General features: G+C 36.6%; 1 non-coding gene across 1 annotated transcript; it reads right to left on the bottom strand.

Moving 5' to 3' along the window:
* Window positions 1–21,907: 21,907 nt before the first annotated feature.
* On the bottom strand, window positions 21,908–21,980 carry Trnan-auu. Its single transcript has one exon. It is a non-coding gene; the product is annotated as a tRNA-Asn (tRNA).
* Window positions 21,981–22,528: the final 548 nt, after the last annotated feature.

Raw genomic sequence — 22,528 nt, 5'->3', positions numbered from 1 at the left:
AATGGCACGAGCGGGATTCGAACCCACGATCTTCGGCTAGATACGCCGCTGCTCTACCACCTGAGCTATCGTGACCTCGATCCACTCGGACATCAACTTCCTATCTCAACCTCACCTTATGAGTTTTCCCTCCTTTTTGCCATTTTTCAAATGTCGTGTAATCAGATTGGATTCTCGACGACAAATGAAATGGGGGATACATAAGGGATGTTGAGATCGTGGTGAAGGGTACGAATGGACACATAGAAAGGAGCATTTGTAATACAACGGAGGTTTTGGACTGGAAGTATTGGATTTTATTATTAATGTATATTAGATTAGTCTTTTACTGTAAAGCGATAGTTTCGATCGTCTGTCTAAATGTCGGGAAAGAGGTTTGTATCGTTTACTGAGTACTTGTCGTTTAAAGCTGGGCGCTCATTAGGTCTGTAGGGCGGGGCAGGAGGAAGTTGCCAGACTTCTGGAATTCGGTTCCGCGCCGCGCTACCGGTCTGGTGTGCGCCGGGGCGGTCGGATATCGTTGAGTTCGGGTATATTCGTCTGCGCTTGGTTGCCATTTGCTTAGACGAAGCCAATGATTATGGCGTGTGCACTCCTGGAAATGCAAAATCAACACTAAACCGTAGTCAGATGGAGGGGGAAAATTCGACCAACGCGGCCGAGAGCGGTTCTTATATAGTGTGCGGACCTTCACAATTCCGCGCCACGCCGCCCACCGACCTAGTGTGCGCCCAGCTTTAGTTCTTAGTATGCGGATTCTACGTGAGGCGTTTGTCGATGTACAGTTCTACGTAGCGAATACAGTTTGTCGCGGGTAGAGGAACACGGTTTAAATATATAGGAGGAAGGATTGCTCGCCGTAAAATGAAATTAATATACGTGTGTTTATTTTCTTTTATTTTTGTATTTTTACCCTCCACGCTTTTAAGCACGGCTGAAGGATGGTAAGGGGAGACGGTAGGGTACGAACGGTAATGACAGGATCATTGTCGGTAGACAGGATTGCAGTGTCATCTGCAATTGTGAACACTATCAGCCCGATGGGCGCCTCTTGGCAAGCCTAAAAACCTGGAGGACTGGCGCTGGCCCTATGCTTTTTTCGTTTGGTCGTTGTGGTGTCCGGGTTTTTAGTAATTCTCTTCGGCTTTTTAGCTTAGTTGAGTGCCTGCTTCGACTGTGTTCATCGTTTTCGGAGCCACTCACCACGGACTTCATTTCAGTGCCCAGTTTGAAAAGTGATCATCACTCTATAGGTTGTTAAGAATAAGGTAAGTTTTATAAAACTATAGCTAAATTTCCTCATAATACGGATTCCTTCATAATACAAACATAAAATCAGCCCAATTAATTTTAAAAATTAGTTCAAAATTATTATTATTATTTTTTTAAATTATTTTAATTAACTCTTGTGTACATATACATTATGTTTTTGCTAATACATACTGATATACAGCACACTCAAAAAGTGTGATTAACATAGAATTTGAGGGTGGGTTCTGCCCTAGGGCAGTGCACACAATAATTCACTGGAGTATAATAATTTGAGAATTAATAAATAAATTAACCTACTATTTTGTTTTTATCTATAATAATATAACGTCAGGCGCACGTTTACACTAGCACTTGTTTACATTTACACATATTTACAATCTGTAGTCCGCATGATGTTGGCGGGGTGGAGGCATATTCGCTGAAATTTGTGCAATTGCCGGATTCGGGTGGGAGTCAGCTTTGGCAACCAGCATCGGGTATCTCTTCTTTAGTTCGTCTTCTCCCGGTGTCAACGATATTTCATTGTGGAGCTGTTTATTCCTTACGAACCACGGCGCGTTTGTTATTAACCGTAACACACGGTTCTGCAGCGTTTGTATCCTTTTTATTTGCGAGGCGGATGCAGAACACCAGATGGGGGAGCCATAAAACCATATTGGTTTTATTAGGCTTAGATAGAGGAGTCGCTTAAGTGGAATATTGACAGAATTGCTAGAGAGGATTGGCTTGATACTGCGAATACGCAAGCGAATTCTCGTTACACATGAGGATATGTGGTTATTCCAGGTGAGATGCGAGTCCAAGTGCATCCCTAAGTATTTATATGAGTCCGCTTGAGGTACATTAGTTCCACCGAGTACTATGTGTGAGGGCCTTGAGGTCTTCTTATAAGTGAAGTTAATGAGTTTGGACTTGCATTGGTGTTGCATTCAGCTTAACTTTCCACTTGGATGCCCAATCATCAATTTTTTGGCAGTAATTCTGCATTTTCGTTTCTGCATCACTGAGCTTGATACTTTGGGACAGCACAGCTTTGTCATCGGCAAATTGGGCTATTTCGATGTTGCTATCTGCTGGAAAGTCATGCTCGTACAGAATATAAAGGAGGGGTCCCAGAACGCTTCCTTGAGGAACACCCGCTGAGATGCTGTGTACTACCGAGTTCGCTCCTTTATAGCTGACAAAAAAAATTTCTGTCGGTCATATAAGACTTCACCAGCCGGTAGTAGGTATCGAGTAGTAACTTTTTTTAATCTTACATAGGAGGCCCTCACTCGTGATCGAAGGCCTTTTCGGTATCTATAAATAGACCTAGACAATAATTTTTTTCCTCATAAGTTTGCAGTACTTTATCCACTACTCTGTGGAGTTGCCACGTCAAGATGAGACACTCTGAATCCAAATTGTGTGTTCGGTATTACAGGACTTAAATAACTCAGAAGCTTTGGAAATATTAGTCGCTCGAGGATCTTCGATAGTGTAGACAACAAACTTATTGGTCGATAACTGGTCTGTTTATCCCATTATTTTATGGCTTTACGTATAGGTACCACTTTAGCCATTTTCCGTTTTTTTGGAATGTATGCCGTTCGAAGGATGCCATTGTATATTTGTGTTAACATAACAAGACATTTTCTAGGCATATGTATCATAGTGGCCTTACGATCATATCCATACCTGGAGCTTTTTTTTATTTAATTTTCTGAATTACACGGTGGACCTGAGATGGAGTCAAATCATAAAAGGTGACAATTGCAAGGGAGCTTGAAGAGATTCCTGTACCATTTCCGTTGTTTGAGGATTGTCAATTTCAATCCATATTTTGTGCCATAAGGGTTTCATGGATTTCATAGTCGGTGGTGTCTCAAAGAGTTCAAATATCACTGGTCTGTGATCAGATGGTAGATCTTGAATAACTTTCAGACTGGTATGATTAAGTGGAAACCTTTTGCAATGGTGTAATCTAAAATATTTCCCTGTTTCAGGCCAGTAAATTGGTTCAATTGGATGAAAAACTTGCAATTGGTATTTTTAAATGCAATTACACAATAGTTTACCTCTTGAGTTTTCGTTGTGAGATCCAAAGACAGGATGTTTAGCGTTGAAATCACCGGCTTTAGCCGTTTTTTATTTTAATAAAGGATGGTCCTAATTGATGTATTGATGCCCAAAGTTCCCCTTCAGTTGTTTTATTTATAGGCGCAGAGTAGAAGGAACAAATTTGCAGTTTTACATTATTAAGCTGAATTTGAATACGAGCAGTCTGTATGTTCGTCTCTCTTATTGGTAACAATTCCGTGTGTTGGATGGACGTCTTAATTAATATCAGGGAGCCTCCTTTGCTGGCTTCATCAGTATAGTCCGCGCTGTCGCATTTGTAGCCAGGATTGAGAGATATTTTTCACAATTTAATTTGGTTTCAGTTACTATCAATATGTCAATATTATTAGTGACAATGAAAAATTCTAAGTCGAGTACATTTTTGAACAAACTACGAGAGTTCAATACGCTGATTTTGATTGAGGGCTGGGCAGTATTAGCCATGGAGATTAACCAATTAGGGAACAATGGTTCCTATCATTTGCACTAGTGGCTGGATTGTAGTTACTAATGAGTCAACTTTTTGAATTAGTGACTGTATGAGCTCAAAATTATTTAAATTTTTTAAATACATATTAAATTATTATGAATTATAATAATTATTTTGATATTTTATTTCAATTTTCATAAGTGGTTGTGGGATATTTTAATTTTATTATGATATACGTTTTGTTTAATGTAATTGTTTTTATTAATTACAAACTGATTTTATTAAAGTGTTGCTTTATAGCATATATTTTAATACGTTATTTATTTTATATACTGGTTTTTTAATATACTATACCTGTTATTTGCTTTATTGGTTGTTTTATAATAAAAGTTTTATTCGCATCGTCCAATAAATAATCATTACCTTAATCTGTAGTTCTTTACGTTATTTTTAATTGCCTTATAATATTTTTATCGAATAAATATAAGTAAATTATATTATTTAAGCGCTAAATAAAAAAATTATCATCATTTCGAATTTTAATTTAACCACCTACAAATATTTTTGTCTTATTGTATTGATTTTGAAGATAGGATATTATTCTTCAACACAGAAAAACAATCATTTGCCGATTTACAAAAATTATCATTTATAATTATACAAAAAATTTTATATTGAAATAAGTATGTTGTAGTTAATGTAACCAGAATAATATATGTAGTTTGAATAAAAATATGAGTGTTTGGTTCTTTTGTCTTCGACTGTACTCGATGCTACTCGATTTGGACAGTGGGGATCGCAGAGCGTAGAGTGTGGTAGCGTTGCACGGGGGTAATACAATCTTATGGAAAAATTTACTTTGGATTTGCGTCGGGTAAGCGTGTTCCCGGCTTTATTCGTGTTTTTTCTTTGAAGCTATGAAAATGCCCATGACTCAACTTCAGTAACTACGTAATTTCACTATTTTATTACGGTATGCCGAAAAAACCCAAAATTACCATATTTTTAGAATCAAAACAAAGGACTAACGTAGAGATTTGAAAAAAAATAACTTCAAATGTCAGAATGTCCTGGATTTAAAAAACAAAAACAAAAAATAACAACCAAATATAGTATATAAACTTACTTACTGAAGTGAAAATAAGAGGAAAATAAATATTTATTTTGCACTTGGGTGAACAGACTCGGGCAGAGACGAGGGTGCCCTTGGCAAGGTTGAGCGAAGCCTGGAAGAGGCCGAAGATACGACGCGGGTGGTATTTGTAAGCCGAAGGAGGCCCAGCAAGGGCTCAGCGGGACACTGGCGAGGAGTGAGGCCCGACCGGCGTGAACAAGGAGGTTCGAGCTTGAACTGGTCGGTGTGGACGAGCCGGGCGAAAAAGTGGAAAAAGGACGTGATTGTGTGTTTTTTAAAATTATTTTGTGGACTTTTTCTCATCGTCTTGGGGTAGAGGGTTCGCGTGTGCGAAGGGAGAACCGCTCTGGAACGAGAAGGAAAAGTGGTTCGAACTTTTAATTTATTGTATGAGATTGGTTTCCGGGCAGTTTTATTTTTGTTGTTATTTTTGAAGAGACTTGTTTTATTTTTTCCCCATTTTGTTCAGAATACAGAGGGCATTGATATTTTACTGTCTTGTTGTGTTTTTTTATTGTTATTTCACCCCGAAGGTTTCACTGCTTTCCGAAAAGGCGGAAAAATATAAAAACAGCACGGCGCCCCATTATTTTACTTTTGGAGACGAAGCGGCCACGTAAAAATCTCCATTGAGCCCCAGGTACCCGGCGACCGGGTGAATTGCCAACGGTCCGAAGAAAAACCAATAACATTATATTTTCAAAACTAAATTCACGAAAAATTCACTAATATAATAAGACTTATTTCAAAGAGCCAGAAATAAATTTTATTAGCTCTACTGAAAAACTTATGGGCGTAGTTCAACCAGGCGAAACCTTAGAAGTAATTAAAAATTGTCATGGTCGAAATAGACAAAAATACAAATACAAGGGTATTACCGGCCAAACATGGAAATGGCTATAAAATTCTTTATTAAAAACTTCGAAATCTGTCTTGGTTTAAAATACGATCGAGTTTGCCTTAATCTAGATCCACCTACTCCTACCACACCATTTGAAATTTTACATTTAGGCACTCTTTAGGCTTTTGAATTAGTGTGTACATGGTTTTTAAATTTTACAAATCCGTCATGTCTTTTTTTAATGTCTCGCCGATAAAATATACATTTTTTACACAAAAATCTATGCAAATCTAAATCCATTTTGATAACAAAAAAGAACAGAAAAGAAGTTGTCTGAAGTAAGATAAAGTAAAAGTGTCTCAGATTTAAAAGAAAAAAAATTTTATGAAATAAAAAATGGTGTTGGCAAAGGACATCTACTAATGTCTACTAAAGGACATCTAATACAATTTTCCTACTTTGTCTACCTCTTTTTCAAAATAGAGGGCACATTACCAAAAATCTCCTATATGTGGACACGTCGGCACCGCTGCCTACCGCACCAATACTGCCCCATCCTGTGCCAGAACACGTACATATTATCTACTATTATACTTCCTTCCTAAAGGTCCTTCTGCAAACCTAGTAAAATTTCGGTCTACCTATTGACGCAAAGATTATATCGCTAATCCCTGGGACACCGTCGCTATCCTCCCAACGGTTCGTAAGAAAAGGCCGGATAGATTATTGAATAATGAATTAGCGCGAGCAGGATATTTAGGGCTGTCTAAACGTTATTGTACGAAGGCATCGGAATGGTTGAATGAAATGCAATTTCAAAATACAATACAAAATTTTGAATTTCAAATCACGTGCCCAAAATACTTTGTATGAATACATATTTTATAAGGATAAAAAGATATTTTGGTCCAAAAGTCTGTGAGTCCTTTTTGATTTTGATTTTGCACATCGTCTCACCTATTCATCTGCCTATTTTCACTTCTTTAGTCTGGCAGAAGCATTTAGAACAATCAGCGAGGTAAGTTCAATCATAGTGCAATTAAAAGACGTACTATTTCAGAGGGTTCATCCCTGCTTCGTACTTGCCTTTATAATTTCAACATTTCTTATTATTAATTGTGCTTCGTTAATAATACAACTACAGTTGAAGAGGAAAAAAATAGTCCTCTTGCAAACTATTTTTATTTTCTTTCATATTTAAACTGTGCAATTGAAGTACGTTTCTTCAACGGAGACTTATCGCAACCCGAGGTGTGCGCTACGCAACCTGAGCGAGTCTTGTCAACACAGGACTTTCTCTTCTTGGTTTTTGCATTTCATCTGCGGGTATTGTGCTACACTTAGCCTCAAATCTTGCTGCGGTGCACGTGTGTGCTTACAGTATCACGACGTTTGCGGAACGTTTCTGTATTTCGATCCTGTTTTCTCATCTATTGAAAATCGCAAGACTCAATTTGCGTCAGTTTAGGAGGAAAACTAATAATAAAGATAGTGGATGAAAAATGGCAAAAAGGAGGGAAAATTCAAAAAGGTGGGGTTGAGATGGGAAGTTAGTGCCCGAGTGGATCGAGGTCACGATAGCTCAAGTGGTAGAGCAGCGGCGTATCTAGCCGAAGATCGTGGGTTCGAAAACAAAGGCAGGGACAGGTAAGCGAACAGGTAACAACTCCTAAACCTACCTATAAAGTTGTTTTCAGGAAAACCAATAAGGATTTCTTCACTGACGAAGAGGCTCTGAAGCTGAGATCATTGATCTGCAACAGTGCCTTGGACTTAATTGAAGAAGAGGACGAAGACCAAGGCGTAGACTTGTAAACTCAGGCGTGGTAAAAGGTGGCTCCATGTTCCTGATAAGCTGTGGCGATGAAGCTACAGTCAAGTTTGTCAGGGACACACTAAAGAAATTATGGATAGAGAGGGAATACGTGGTGTGTGACATCAATGACCTACCGAGGAAGGCCAAAGTATCCGTGTATGTAGTAGGACTCGAAACTAAGAAAGAGTCCATAAACAAACTGCTAAGGATCTCAAGCAGGAAAGCAGGTTTGAGTATCAAGGACTGGGAGTTGACAGCCTACAACAGAGAACCCCATACAGGCCACGGGACTTACCTTTCTTGGGAAGTACCGGAAGAGGATGCTAAGACACTCCAGAAAAACCCTATGCTTACACTGGAGTTAAATCGCATAAGGGTGAAGGTCTCCATACCCAACATACATGAAAATATGGAGATCGAGAAAGAGACACCTCTACCAACTAAGGACGAGGATAGTAAAGTAAACCCCGCAATTGTTGCGAAAAGTAAGGGAGATGATGAGGCGGGTTGTCCCAGACGGGGGGAGTTGATGGCCGAACTTTCCAGTGAGGCCGAAGACTCCCTCTTAGAAAGGGGCTAAACCATACGCCCACATCTAGGCGACCTACCCTAAGGGTACCATGAGCAAGTCATGAGACCTCTCAGGGTGTCACAGATAAACATGCAGCATAGCAAAACCGCCACTGCCGAAATCGGTAGTGACATGGCGAAATGGTTACTCTCTAACTCTAGGAGGGGAATAAGGAGGCTGATAGGTATCCTAACGGGCCATTGCCCCTTGAGAAGACACCTCTTCATAATGGGTACTCTACCAGACCCCTTCTGCCGCTTCTGCGAAACAAAAGAAGAAACGGCTCGACACTACCTCGCAGAATGCGATAGGTATGCTAGGGAAAGATTTAATACTTTCGAAGGAGAGGACATAACCAAAACACTCCCCAGGATAAAATGGTCCACAATCCTGGGGTTTGTGAATAGGTCCAAAAGGTTTATGCAGGACTCGTGAGCCGACCAGGTCCCGGACCTTTTAGGGATGGGGTACGGGCCTACCTAGGCTTTTAACCCCTCGGGTCCTGGTCGCCCGCCCTGTGTTATATATAATATATATAGTGCCCGAGTGGATCGAAGTCACGATAGCTCAGGTGATAGAGTAGCTGCGTATCTAGCCGGGGGTCGTGGGTTCGAATCATGCTCATGACTTAGACTTTATTTATCTCAACTAAAAACCTTAATTAATTGAAATGTATTATCAATATTTAATATATTACTTTAACCTAATTTAGTGTTGCAATAAACATAAAATAAATGTTCTGGTTAATAACTCCTCTAAAATGCCCATTATCATAATTTTGATGGAATAATATAATCAGTGAAAGTTTATGCTGGCTTATAATTCATAAATTGCCACTGCACCAATATATGAAATGATAGAAATACTATTTTACTTAAGGCACAGCGACAGCACCATTTTAACACTTATACAATACTTTCCCTCAGATTTGGCCCATTATTTATCTAAGGATTAACCTTGTCATAACAGAATTATAATCCGACCTAAAATTGAACATTAAGAAGGAAGGATCAAACGATCTAATAGAGGGAAAATTAATTATAACCCGGGGTAAACTTAAGAATTAAAACCTGTGTACGGCTTAGAAAAAGAGAGAAAAAAGTTAATTCTTTTATAATTAAACTGATCCATTTTAAACGATGGGGAGGGGGATTTAGAATCGCACGATCCATCTTCTTTTTAAAAATTGTCCAAATTTAATTAATCCACAAGAGGTGTTCATGAAGTTGATTTAATAAGATAATTAAGAACCAAACCTCCTCCGGCTGAGGCCCAGGCTCTCGGGGGTTTTAAGGGTAAAATTGGCTAAAATTGTATTGACGGCCCAAGTGCTCACTTCCGATAATCTCCTTTCAGCCCGATTGAAAAGCCTAGTTGTTTTCCCTTTTAACAGACAGGAAAAACTGTTTAGTTTAATAAATAAACTTTCTCTCCAGATTTCCACTTGTACATTCGCCGCGGAATTCGTACATCAGCTCGGAATCGACAATTGGCAAAATTTCAGCAGAACAATCTTGCCTTCATTGCTATTATTTTTGTTAAATAACTGGATTTTCTGATCCCTTATCTGCTGTGTAAACGGTTTTAGCATACGTGTTTCGGCACATATCTGATTCTCTATTACAAATCAAAGTTATAATTTTTTAAGGTTAATATTATTTTTTCACTGTTATTGAGAGATATAAGACGTTATTGGAGTCAACCTGGTCAAAAGATTTACTTTCTTTCTTCTAGTAAATTCTTAATCAATTTATGAGCTTGAATTGTATTCTAACATAAAATCTCCCTTCTGGAAAAAAAATCATTTTAACAAGGCGTCGCTCAGTTAAAATTTATTCACAAAAATTCAATATAGTTTCATTAAATTGTTTTAACAATAATATGATAATACATAATCATAATAATATCATTAATGTAAGGACATCACAATAATATCTGTTTGTAATACGTAACTTAAAAATGTGTGATGCTATATGGACTTCAAAGGTCATTAAGCCGTACATTGCATTTTTAGATTTTTTTNACGAGAGAGAGAGAGAGAGAGAGAGAGAGAAAGAGAGAGAGTACGTGAGTGAGTGGGAAAGAGAGAAAGTGAGAGGGAGAGACACACAAATGAATGAGGGAGAATGTTTTTGTGTAATAACACACAGTGACAGCAAAGGAGTGAGTGAGAAAGAGAGTGAAAGGTAGAGAGAAAGCGATAGGGATATAGTTAGTAGATAGATGGAATCTATGATAGTTAGGGACATAGATATCAGAGAAATTAACTAATAAATTGATTGAGAGAAGTATCAACAGTAAACGTTATAAATGAATTCCTGTAATGACAAACAGATACAGCAATAGATATAAAGACAGAGTGAGAAAGAGAGAAAGAATGAATGTAGGCTAGGTCAAAGCATTAATAAGCTACAAAACGATCATAACTTTGTTTATTTACATACTTTGTACATTTATGGCTTAAATTGTCAGGTTAATCCATGTTCTCGGAAAATTAACAATAATTTAATTTGATCGTTACTGATCATTTTGTCCCGCCTATCCTCACGAGTTTGGTGTTTGATACAATTTAGCATTTGCCATTTTCAATTTTTAGTTTCTTGTAACGTGCCTTTCCAAGCTTATAACCTTACCAGGAACAGCACTGAAAATGGCGAATTGTTGAAACGCGTCTCACAGGCCAAAATGATCAGTAACGAATAAATTTAGGGATATAAATTGCAAAATATGTAGATGATAGTTTTGATTCATTGAATATCAATTAATTATTAACAACAATCCATTACAGTTCGTGGTCCGATTAATTTTTTCAATTAATTAATCTTTATGAAAGCTATTGGTTGAGGTAAAAGTTAGTGCCCGAGCGGATCGAAGTTACGATAGCTCAAGTGGTAGAGCAGCGGCTTATTTAGCCGAAGAGCGTGGGTTCAAATCCCGCTCGTGACACTGACTTTTTTATCTCAACCAATACCTTTTATAAAGATTAATTATTTGAAAAAATGAACAACAATATTTTTACATTAATACATAATCACATAAACAATTTGAAGCGAAGCATTTCACATGATTGTGTTAACATGTTATGAAACATAAAATGTTTACATCATTCCGGTGTTTAATGTTTGAAGAAATAGGAAAAATGGATCGTGTTTATAGCAATCATATTGCTTTAACTTGGGGAACGATTTTATATTTTTGGGGACTTAGGTTTGAACTAAGTATTTATAAGTACGGTATAATCGTTTTGCGCATTGTTAAAAAATACGCTGTGCACTTTTGCATAACTTCATTTAATAAAAAACACAACTGTTAGATTATTTTCATTTGCATTTAAGGCAGAATTCAAGGCTCGTTAAGCCGGTAAAGGTAATCTAAGGTCCAATGTGCGCGATTCTTCGGGTTTGATTGCTCTTATGAAAACTTTCGACTGCTAGGAAAATCCAATCTCTGAATAATTGGTTCAATTATTTCCTTAGGGAAAGTGTAAGAATTGGACAGTCAATAAACGCGATTACAGCCCTTTTTAACCGGGTCCATCGGCACCCTCCTTTTCATCGGTTCTCTTATTGCTCTGTATCCATATAAATTTGTTAAACTTTCACGTCCTTTAGGTGGGGTTTTATCGATTCGGCCCAACAAAAAAATCTTCCTCACAACAATTGAATCCTGAATCCTGAAGAGGGTGAGAGGGAGAGTGTGAGAGAGAGAGAGAGACAGAGAGAGAGAGAGAGAGATGCATCAAACTTAAAATTAAAAACTAACTTAAAAAGCTTTATCAGTTTGTATTGTATTTTGCAAATACTGCAATCGGAGACAAACACTTCTTATTGTCCAATTTGTGAAATTTATCTAAAAATATTTTAATAATTAATCTAGCATAACACGTAACAACTACAGATGTTTGTTTAAGAATATTTTATATTCAAGACTAAGCAACCTTAAATTTAGCAAATATTCATAATTACAAATGAAAGAATTCAGTGGTTCAAAATAATTTAGTAATTTGTTAAACATAAATGATTTCAATATATTTGCAGTTATCAACAATTTTGTCATTGTCCCAGTTTGCATAAATTATGCGTAGCAGTGATTTTACAGTGTTCATTAGCGGCATTGCTCTTACCTGTTTGATGACGGAGTGCAATTTGATTTCACAATATTTGCAAAGACCTTGGTAAATTTGTAACTTTGGAAGTACACAGTATTCACGCTTTTTTCCAAAGTCAAAGACAGAACATCAATAGCCTGATCAATATCCGATATAATTTAAAAAATTATCTAGCTTTATAACCCGGCGTTGCCCAGGGGACTAATAAAAAGAGGTATTTAACATATAATTTTGAATACACATATTGCCAGTGATAGATATAAATCAATGATTGTATTTAGTCATCATGTTAGATATTTACATATGCAATATTATTTACTATTATTTTTGTTTTCAAATGTAATTACTTATTCCGTAATCGTGAGGTACGGTCTGGTGAGATGTAGGTTTCAGAAAAACATTTTCTTTATCGTGCCAACGTTTCGATCTTTATTGAGATCATCTTCAGGGCCTTCCTACCCCACCCCTTTAAAATCCAACGTATATAAACATAAAACAGCAATATCTCACTGGCACTATCAACCCAACACGCAAAAACACGCACACTTGCGCAGAAAAGAAACACTTTGAGTGAGTAGAAATACTTCGATTGAATAATAATAATAATATACTTTATTGCAAAAAAAAAGTTATAAACATTACATAATATATAATTTACAGTAAAATTACGGCATGGAGGGTCCGTCTGCTGAATCTTACTTTGATTGAATATAAAAAATATATTTTTTGCAATGTATAAATTCCTTTTTTTCCACATCCTACATGTATCTGTTAAATTTAAACAATGTTTGTAAATCCCAGACCCTGAAGATGATCTCAATAAAGATTGAAACGTTGGGACGATAAAGAAAATGTAAACCTACATCACACCAGACCGCATCTCACTATTTCTGAATAATCGTCGATACGGTCACTAATCACCACACATTGTAATTACTGTTGTATTCAGAGTTAAATTCATTGCAATGCTATTTGTGCTGGATGAAGACGCTGTCCGTAATTGGCAGCAACGCTCCTTATGCTCCTGTCGAACCTGCACTCCAGGTATTCCCTGACAGAAGTATGAAGCTATAGGAGAAAAAAAAATTAAATTAAACTAAACAAAATTAATTTAGGAAACATATATTGGACAATAAATTTAATTAAATTATGCATATACTGTTCCATAAAGTGACCTGGCCAGGGTCGATAGAGGTATATTACTATAGGACATTAACCAAAAACAACCTTTTTAAGTCAAATATTTTCTCAGGAATTAAAAAATGAAGAAGAATATATGTATATATTTTGCGTTGTCCAGGGAATGATATAAAATTTTAGTTTAAACATTATTTTGAGTATACATATTGCAATTGCTGGATTGGCAAAACCTTAATTAATTGAAAATAAAAACAATAATTAATTGGAATATTTAATAAATTTTCAATGGTTGATTTTCTTCTATGGTTATGTTGTACATCCCAAAACACTTCCTCCTGCCGGCAAATGTTGCGTCACTGTTTGTTAGTTTGTGTTTTGGTGTTTCTTTTACTTCATTGTAGAATTAATGAATGAAGATTACACGACATTCGAAAAATGGCAAAAAGGAGGGAAAATTCAAAGGTTGGGTTGAGATTGAGAAAGTTAGTGTCCGAGTGGATCGAAGTCACGATAGCTCAAGTCTAGCCGATGGTCGTGGGTTCGAATCACGCTCGTGACACTGACTTTTGATCTCAACTAATACTTTACATAAAGTTTAATTAATTGAAAGTTATTAAAACCGTTCATAAGCAAAATTCTCATCTTCAAGTCTACATATAGTGTAATAAATATAAGAGAGAAAATTTAAAATTTAAAAATTTAAAAAAACTTCTTAATCGATCTATTTTACAGATTTATTTTTCAGTTCTATTTATTTACGGAGGCCAATTTTGTCCCATTGCTCAGTTCAGTAGTTCTTAAGATTCTAAACCGCTGTGAAGTTTGCTGTACTCGTTCCAGTTAATTATTAAATCAGTTGTTACTAGGTTTCACACGAAAAATTCGGTGGCATTCGAAAGTGTAAAGTTTGAATGTTTTTTTATTTTTTTTCAAACATTTGAATTCATGAGGTTCTTTGATTCAAACAACTAATATCAAGTTTAGTCTTACTGAAACAATATTTTACCATAGTTATTCAAAAATCGTGAGATGCGGTCTGGTGTGATGTAGGTTTCAGACAAACATTTTCTTTATCGTGCCAACGTTTCGATCTTTATTGAGATCATCTTCAGCGCTCAAAGTGTTTGTCTTCTGTGTAATTGTGCCATTCTTGCGTGTCGTGTTGAAAGTGCCCCGACACGATCACACCAGACCGCATCTCACGATTTCTGAATCATTATCGATTAACGGTCACTTATCACCACTCATTTTACCATAGGTTGCTACATCGCTCGGTTTCGTTACAATTTGCGATCCACGTCCTTGTTAGTAAATTACTTAATGGTGAGATTTCTCAATGGGCATTATGTCAGCCCAAACATGCGAAAAAGGAATACCAAAATATTCGGAACCGACGAAGCTAAAAATCCTTAATGCAAAGTACTTTTTTACTTGGTGGCGATTTCCCTAATTCTAGAATAAAACTGAATTAGATTCATTTATATGCCGAACTTTGAGATAAAAATTGGAAAATAGAAACAATATTTATGGGATTTGGGAAACAGCAATTTTCCTGAGGCAATGTAGGAAATTATCTTGCCACTGGAAAACGCAAATTTGCAATACTCCAGGAGGCATGCAAACTAAATGAGATACAGTTAATTTAATTTCTTTGTCACACCTTCGTATTTATTTATCCATTCGGAACAATATTCAATCGGAAACAAACCTAAAAAAAGATTGCAGTGTAAAGTCTTGTAAAAAAAAGATAACTTCGACACCTTTCTGTTCATGAAACCGCCGCTACCGATAATGGCTTCTTTATTATCCAGTTTGGCTTAGGTTTTCCAAAAGCACGAACGGATTTGCCTTAAGAGGAGAGCAAAAAAGTCGAAGCTTTTACAAAAAGCAGCTTTGGGGGTTTTATGTACATAGCTCAAGGGTCGGGTCTAACGCAGAAAAACTATTTGACAACAATTTCAGAAAAATTAAGCAAATAAAACATTTTTTAACTTCTAGACGTGTTAAAGGTTAAAATCATTACTCCAAATTCCTATCGACCCATTAGTCTCCTGTCTATCCTTGCCAAAATACTAGAAAAACTGCTTCTCCGACGATTACTGCCAATAATTGAAAATTCTAATATTATTCCAGATCATCAGTTTGGGTTTCGCACATTTCACTCGACAACTCAACAATTACATTGTGTTGCTGACAATATAGCCTCTTCCCTCTAACAAAAACAGCATTGCTTGGGTGACTTTCTTGATTTAGAACAGGCCTTCGATCGAGTCTGGCACTTAAGTTTGCTTTGGAAACTGAGGAACATCCTCCCTCATACGTACTATCTTATACTGAGATCTGACGATATATACTGAAATCGATATGACGGATCGATTTTGTTGAGTCCGTCAGGGAACTGAATTCTCACCTTATATACGCATGAGGATAGGTGTTCCTCAGGGAAGCATACTTGGCCCTTTTCTATTTTCCATATACACTGCAGATATTCCTACACACGTTAACATTTCGACACACATCCGCTGATGATACAGCGATTCTTACAAGCAATTCGGACCCCTCAATTTACACTAACACTTACAACAACACCTGTATGAATTAACAATACGGTTCACAAAGTGGAGAATAAAGGTAAACCTAACAAAAAGCACACAGATTAAATTTACCTTACGTAAAAATGTCTGTCCTGCGGTGAGTATAAATGGAATTCCATTGCCTACCTTGTTGCATAACCTTGTGCGTTATCTTGGAATTTTCATGGATAAACGACTGACTTGGAATCCCCATACAAGATTGAAAAGACAGCAAACAAACCGACGTTGTAAATTGTTAAAAAGACTACTCGACTCACGATCAAAATTAGACCTTGAAAATAAACTTTTAATTTACAAGACAATGTTTAGACCTCTCTGACGTACGGTTGTGAAGTATGGGGATCAACCAAGGATTCCAATTCCCAGCGTCTCCAATCAATCCAATCTAAAATTCTCCGTCGAATTATAAATGCTCTTTTTTACGTTTCAAATTACACTATCAATAAAGATCTACACATCCCGTTTGTACATGAACTCATCAAATCCTAATATAAAAAATTTCGTCAATCACTGAACACACACAGTAATCTATTCGTACGAAATTGATCACTTCCAACCCTACCTGAAAATCCTCCAAGACGATTGAAGCGAAAGTGGCCCCGAGACCATTGTGTGAAGACTGAACAAGATATCAGTGTGAAGGAGTGTTACCACTGGGCAACTTCTTCTACAAGAGCCTCAAGTGATAATTCAACATATACGAACATGTTATGTATACTTAATACATCACTTGTAGTTGTAAATACAAAAAAAAAAAAAGACAAATTTATTTATAGTTCTTCCTTTTACAAGATATGAACAATGGATCGTTTTAATAGGGACCAGTTAAAACCACTGTATTCTTCTAAACGAAAGCCAAACTTGACTCTTTTTTTTTAAATTTGTTGTACATTACAACTACCTTAAAGTAGGTAATAAGTAACAGTGAGAAAGGTAATTAAAACAAAACAAAATTAAAACCAAGAGTGGAGAAAACACCCACAAATTGTATTACTCCAATGTTACAATAATATTGTTTGTTCAATTGATACGTGTGTCATTATCACTTTCACTGTCATCACCATCACTTCCTAGGAGATCTCGCGGCCATTGTCTCTTCAGTCGGCAGGAAGGGTTTGAGGAGATTCGTCGAGATGCGATGTTTTTGGTGTGTTGATTTTCGNGTCGATAGTTAATAGAACAGGACTATGATCCGATGAGAGATCATTCAATGTACAAACATGGTGGTGAAGTGAAGAGAGTTGGGATGTAATGAAGAAGTCTAGGAGATCTGGGCGTTTGTTAGTAGCAGTGGGCCAATATGTAGGATCAGGAGGAGATATGAAGTTGAGGCGTTTGGCGGAGAGGACACTGTGTAAGACACGACCTCGTGGATTAGCTACCCTGCAGCCCCACTGTGGATGCTTTGCATTATAATCACCACCGGACAGGAAACGCGGGCCAATGCACTGGAAAAAGGATAGAAACTGTTGGTGGGAAATGTTATGATTTGGTGGTCATTCCATTTTGACAATGGAAGAATACATCATGAAATTATTGCGTTATAGCTGCCAATTTCACCAAATTGATGTCGTTTCCAACTGTGGTTGGCAGGTTATGTGCTCTAAGAAAATTTCTTAATGAATTGATTCTGTATTAAATAACAAAATTAATTATTAAGTTAAAGATTAAATCAAGAATACGTAAGCACGTTTCATGGTGTGTTTTAAGGGGGGTTTTGAGATTTATTTTCTGTTCCAAATGTATTCCAAATTGTTTCCAGTCTACTGGACCGTGTATTAATGTAGCTATAGGGGCAGTTGGAATGGGATAGGTGTCACTGTGCCCGTTTAATAAACCCTGTTGGACAAAATTAACGCACCACCCTTAAATTTTAATGCATTTTTAAATTTTAGGTTTGTTCGTATTTTGCACATCAAAAATAGGTTTGACTGTAAAAATAAAACCTTTAACAAGAAAACGATTATTACTTAATTCTAAAACAACAATTATTCCGTAAAGAAAAAAATACGGATAATTCAAAAACTAATAAAATCTTTCAATTAATTAATTTTTATGTAAGGTATTGGTTAAAATGAAAAAATTAGTGTCACGTGCGGGATTCGAACCCACGACCTTCGGCTCAATACGCCGCTGCTCGAACCACCTGAGCTATCGTCAGTTGGATCCACTCGGTCACCAACTTCCCATCTCAACATACTTTTCGAATTTTCCCTTTTTTTGCCATTTTCAAATGTCGTGTAATCAGGATTCGATTCTCGGCGACAAATGAAATAGCCACAGAGAGCTTTAGTGAAGGTATACTTCATTTTACTTATTAAAACCATTATATTTCGTGATCCGATTGACCAAATAACTTCTTTATTTACTAATCTACTATTAATCTTTATGTAAGGTATTGGTTGAAATGAAAAAGTTTGTGTCACGAGGGGCATTTGAACCCACGACCTTCGGCTAAATATTCGTAAAAATTTGTCGATTTTTTTTATTTGGTCAGTCAGAATATAATGGAACAAATAAAATGTTTAAAAAAAACTTGTTCCCATTTAATACGGAGTATTTACACCTCTGGCAAGAATCACCTCATTTAAACCCCTTTGCATTGCTTGGAAAATATTTCTGATAAAATCCTGAGATATTCTTTCCCATTCAACCATTTCCCAAGAACAGAATTTTCTAACTTTTTTTGGGCGTTAAGTCTCGGGTTTCGCCGTCGTACAAGTCGCTTAAGGTGGCCCTAAATGTGTTCGATTGAGTTCAAATGTAGACTCCAAGCTGGCCCCAAGCATTCAATTCCAAACTCATTCAGGTAGCCATCCACAATACGTGCTCTATGGGGGTTGGCATTATCCCGCATTAGCAAGGAACTCTCACCGATGTGGGGGGCGCATGTTCTTAGATTTTGTCTTGTAAGTACCTATGTGAAAGCGAACTCGACCCCAATCTTTCAATGTCACATGTTCCCGTGCGAAATGAAGCCTGTCCATTTTTTGATCTGTGGTAAGTAAGAAGAGGCGGGCCCCGAGATTACTTTCATTGAGCGTACTTCTTACAGTCCTGGAGCAAATCGAAATATTAGGGACTTGTCTTGTCCTTAATATTCCTTTTTTATCTCATTTCCCTTAATGCTGCGGTTATGTAGAGCCTGATGATGATGAATCTATCGTCTCTCGGTTTGTAGGCCTAGGTCGAACATGTCCTGGCCTGCTAATGCGAAGCCCTGTATCTGATGCGCCGAAGTACCCATCCTATTGTAGAGTGATTTACACTACTGGCGACTTCTCGTTGGCTGTATCCTTCATTTAATAATATTATGACCGTGACACTCCCATACTCATTCAAATGCCTGACTGGAGCCGTTGAAAAAGGTTCACGAATAATAATATCAAACAAAATTAACGAAGAGAAAAGATTAATAGCGATCTTTAGCAGAATGGTAGAGCATAATGCGTAAATAGGATTAATCACTACAAAAGTACATAAAGGAAGTCAACAAAGCATTATTTACGGTTTATTTTGACTTTGATACCTCATAATTACATGAAATACTTTGGAATTTTGATAAACGATTATTCTAGTCCAAACTGATTTTGTGACTCAATACATTTTATTGATAAAATATATTTTATTGAAAATATATTTGTGACTGAATATATTTTATTCTCTGGAATTTTTACAGTCTTTTTTTAAATAGTAGTCTCATGGAGAAGTGGTAGATTTGTCTGTTAGGGTTTTGAAAATGAAACAATCGTTTTAAAAATGATTAGACAGGGTTGAATAACGGCTGGAAACAATTAGTAGTTGCAAATGGACGCAAATATATTCTTGCTCGTTTGCCTCCCTATTTGGAGGATAGTTGTAAGCTCTCGGTCTGACCCTACTTCCTCAAGAATCATCATTAATTTTGCGCCTTCCCCTCGCCACGACCAGCCCCGCTTCGACAAGTTGGTACATTTTTTCCTTGTCAGAAGAAACTGAACGAAAATAATTTTGAATGAGTGTTAGTCATATTGGTTGAAAGTTTGTTTGTTTCATCAGATTTGGATCATGTTCGTCATTTTAAAATTGAGATTCTGCTCATGAAATTAAATTTGAAACTACGAATCTTCCGGTTATGAACTGTTGATTTTTCTTACGTATTATAAAAATCACAAGAAAGGAAAACAAACACAATAGTATCTCTTCCTTTCATATTTTTGTCTCTCTCTCTCTCTCTCTCTCTCTCTCTCTCTCTCTCCTTNCAACTTCAAATAGAATACAAGCAAATGACACAACCATAAGACAATTTAGATCAAGGGTTTCTGTATAAATAAATAGGTCAGCTAATTAAGAAAAAAATGAGAATAAACTGAAACAGGCAAATAGGAGGAACTTAATTTTACATGAAATATAATAAAAATAATGACCCCCAACAGCCATAAAAATGAAGGAAACACGGGGTATTAACATAATCAACATCTGACTAGTAATAAAATTGTAATGTTCCTATATAAACCAATGTCGATTATATGATGTGATCAAATATTATTTAAAAAAATTTGTTTTCCTTCTGTTAAAAATTTTAGATTCATAATTTATATTAAGCCGCACATGATCATAGATGCCTGCCTTTTTACTGTTTATTTTCTTGTGTCATAATTAATCCTGATCAAATAATTAGTTGTTAAAGTTAAAAATGTGTTGTGGTTCTTTTATATATCTTCCTTATCTTTCTTTATAAAACTAATTTAATTTTCGTTTAATGTTGAAAATATTGTATAAATTATTGCGGAATCGTACTTTTAAAGGTGTAATGTTTGTAAACCAAAGCATTTTTAAAAATTTATTTTATTTATTGCTATTTGTAAAAAATAAATATATACGGAGTGAATACATGTACTTATGTATAGATATATTAATATAATACTTATACTTATACAGGGTATAAGTTGATGTACAACATCTGATAGATTTGTCAGACCAGGACGTAGTGAGTTGAGAAACCAGGCTCTTTTATTTAGCCTGGAGGGTTAAGACAGGAGGTCGCGAGGCCATCGTTGTTTTAGACGCCGTGAAAAACAATAATGGTGGAACGTCGAGGAAAAAGTTTGAGACAGTGGGTTAGGGTGCCGGGATATTTTAGAGTGTAAATTGTAAACCGTGTTCGGATCAGATCATTCACGAATAGGATTTTAAGAGTCATATAAACCCTCAGGGTGTTTTTGAAAAAAATCCCATTTGTAAGTATGTCGGGTTGGAATGCAGGGCCACTGGATTCGAACCCGGGACCTATACCTCACAATGATGAGCGCCTTGTCAACGCCTTCACCGTAGCGGTCACCGACGCCCCGATATTTAAGATATTTATAAATAAGAATTGAATTCGTTGGATACTAGAAGATTTGGTCGAGTCTTGCCGAAAGTCCAAATAGGTCTAAGTTCTTGTTGTTTTAATCGTGAACGCGGATTCTTGAAGCCAAAGTTAGTGTGTTAAGTTTTTGGTCTCGGTGGTTGAGCCGAGATGGAGACTGCGGTCTCACCAGTTTGTTTTGAATTCTGTCTCGGTCTTGTTAATGGTCGGGCCAAGGTACTGGCTATGGCCTCCCCAAAAATGTTGTACTACTATTTATAATTTAAATTATGTTAATAAATAAAACTAAGCTAATAATTTAAACTATGTTTATAAATCCCAGGCCATGGAGATGATCTCAATAAAGGTCGAAACGTTGGCACTATAAAAAATATGTTTTTCTAAACCTACCTCACACCAGAGCGCATCTCACGATATCTACGTAATTATTACATAAATTATTATTACATACATTATATTAACAATGTAAATTAATGATCATTACTGGTCACGTCATATGTCGAGGATAGTGGCATTACTCTTTATTTAGATTAATTAATGAAAAAGCAAGTGTCGCGAGTGGGATTCGAACCCACGACCTTCGGCTCAATAGGCCGCTGCTCTACCACTTGAGCTATCGTGACCTCGATCCACTCGGACAACAACTCCCCATCTCAACCTACCTTTCGAATTTTCCCTCCTTTTTGCCATTTTTCTTTCTTTATTTAGAGCGAGTAGGCATGCGAGTTTGAAGATTCATGTTCCATTGAGAGATGTCTTAACTGTAACAACATATGCCTTCACTGTAAATTGACGTCTTGCATTGTATCAAATGTTTCACTGAGGGAATGTATTATACGTATGGTTATTTGGTCTTCCTATCCTCACGTTCTGCCAGACGCGTTTCGTTATTTCGCCATATTCTGGGTTGGGTTTGTTTGATTTTTGTAAAGTTAAGCATTTTTATATGGTCAGGAGGGTGCGTGTTTTCTGGTTTTCGTCAAGGACATCCTTTCCTTTGCCTACATGTTATTTTATTGAATAGTCCGATTGAATACAGCTGAACTTCTATCCCATCCTCAAACCACCACCCTAATCTTTGCGAACAATACAGCAATACACTCACGTAACTCTGATCGAATCCTTTCCACTCGTAACCTTCAATAACACGTCTCACTAATGTAATCTTGAT

This window comes from Cimex lectularius, unplaced genomic scaffold, assembly GCF_000648675.2.
Source record: "Cimex lectularius strain Harlan isolate CLEC.00 unplaced genomic scaffold, Clec_2.1 scaffold418, whole genome shotgun sequence".
Lineage (NCBI taxonomy): Eukaryota > Metazoa > Arthropoda > Insecta > Hemiptera > Cimicidae > Cimex > Cimex lectularius.
The sequence above is the reverse complement of the archived record's forward strand: the minus strand, read 5'-3'. Positions and strand labels throughout refer to the sequence as shown.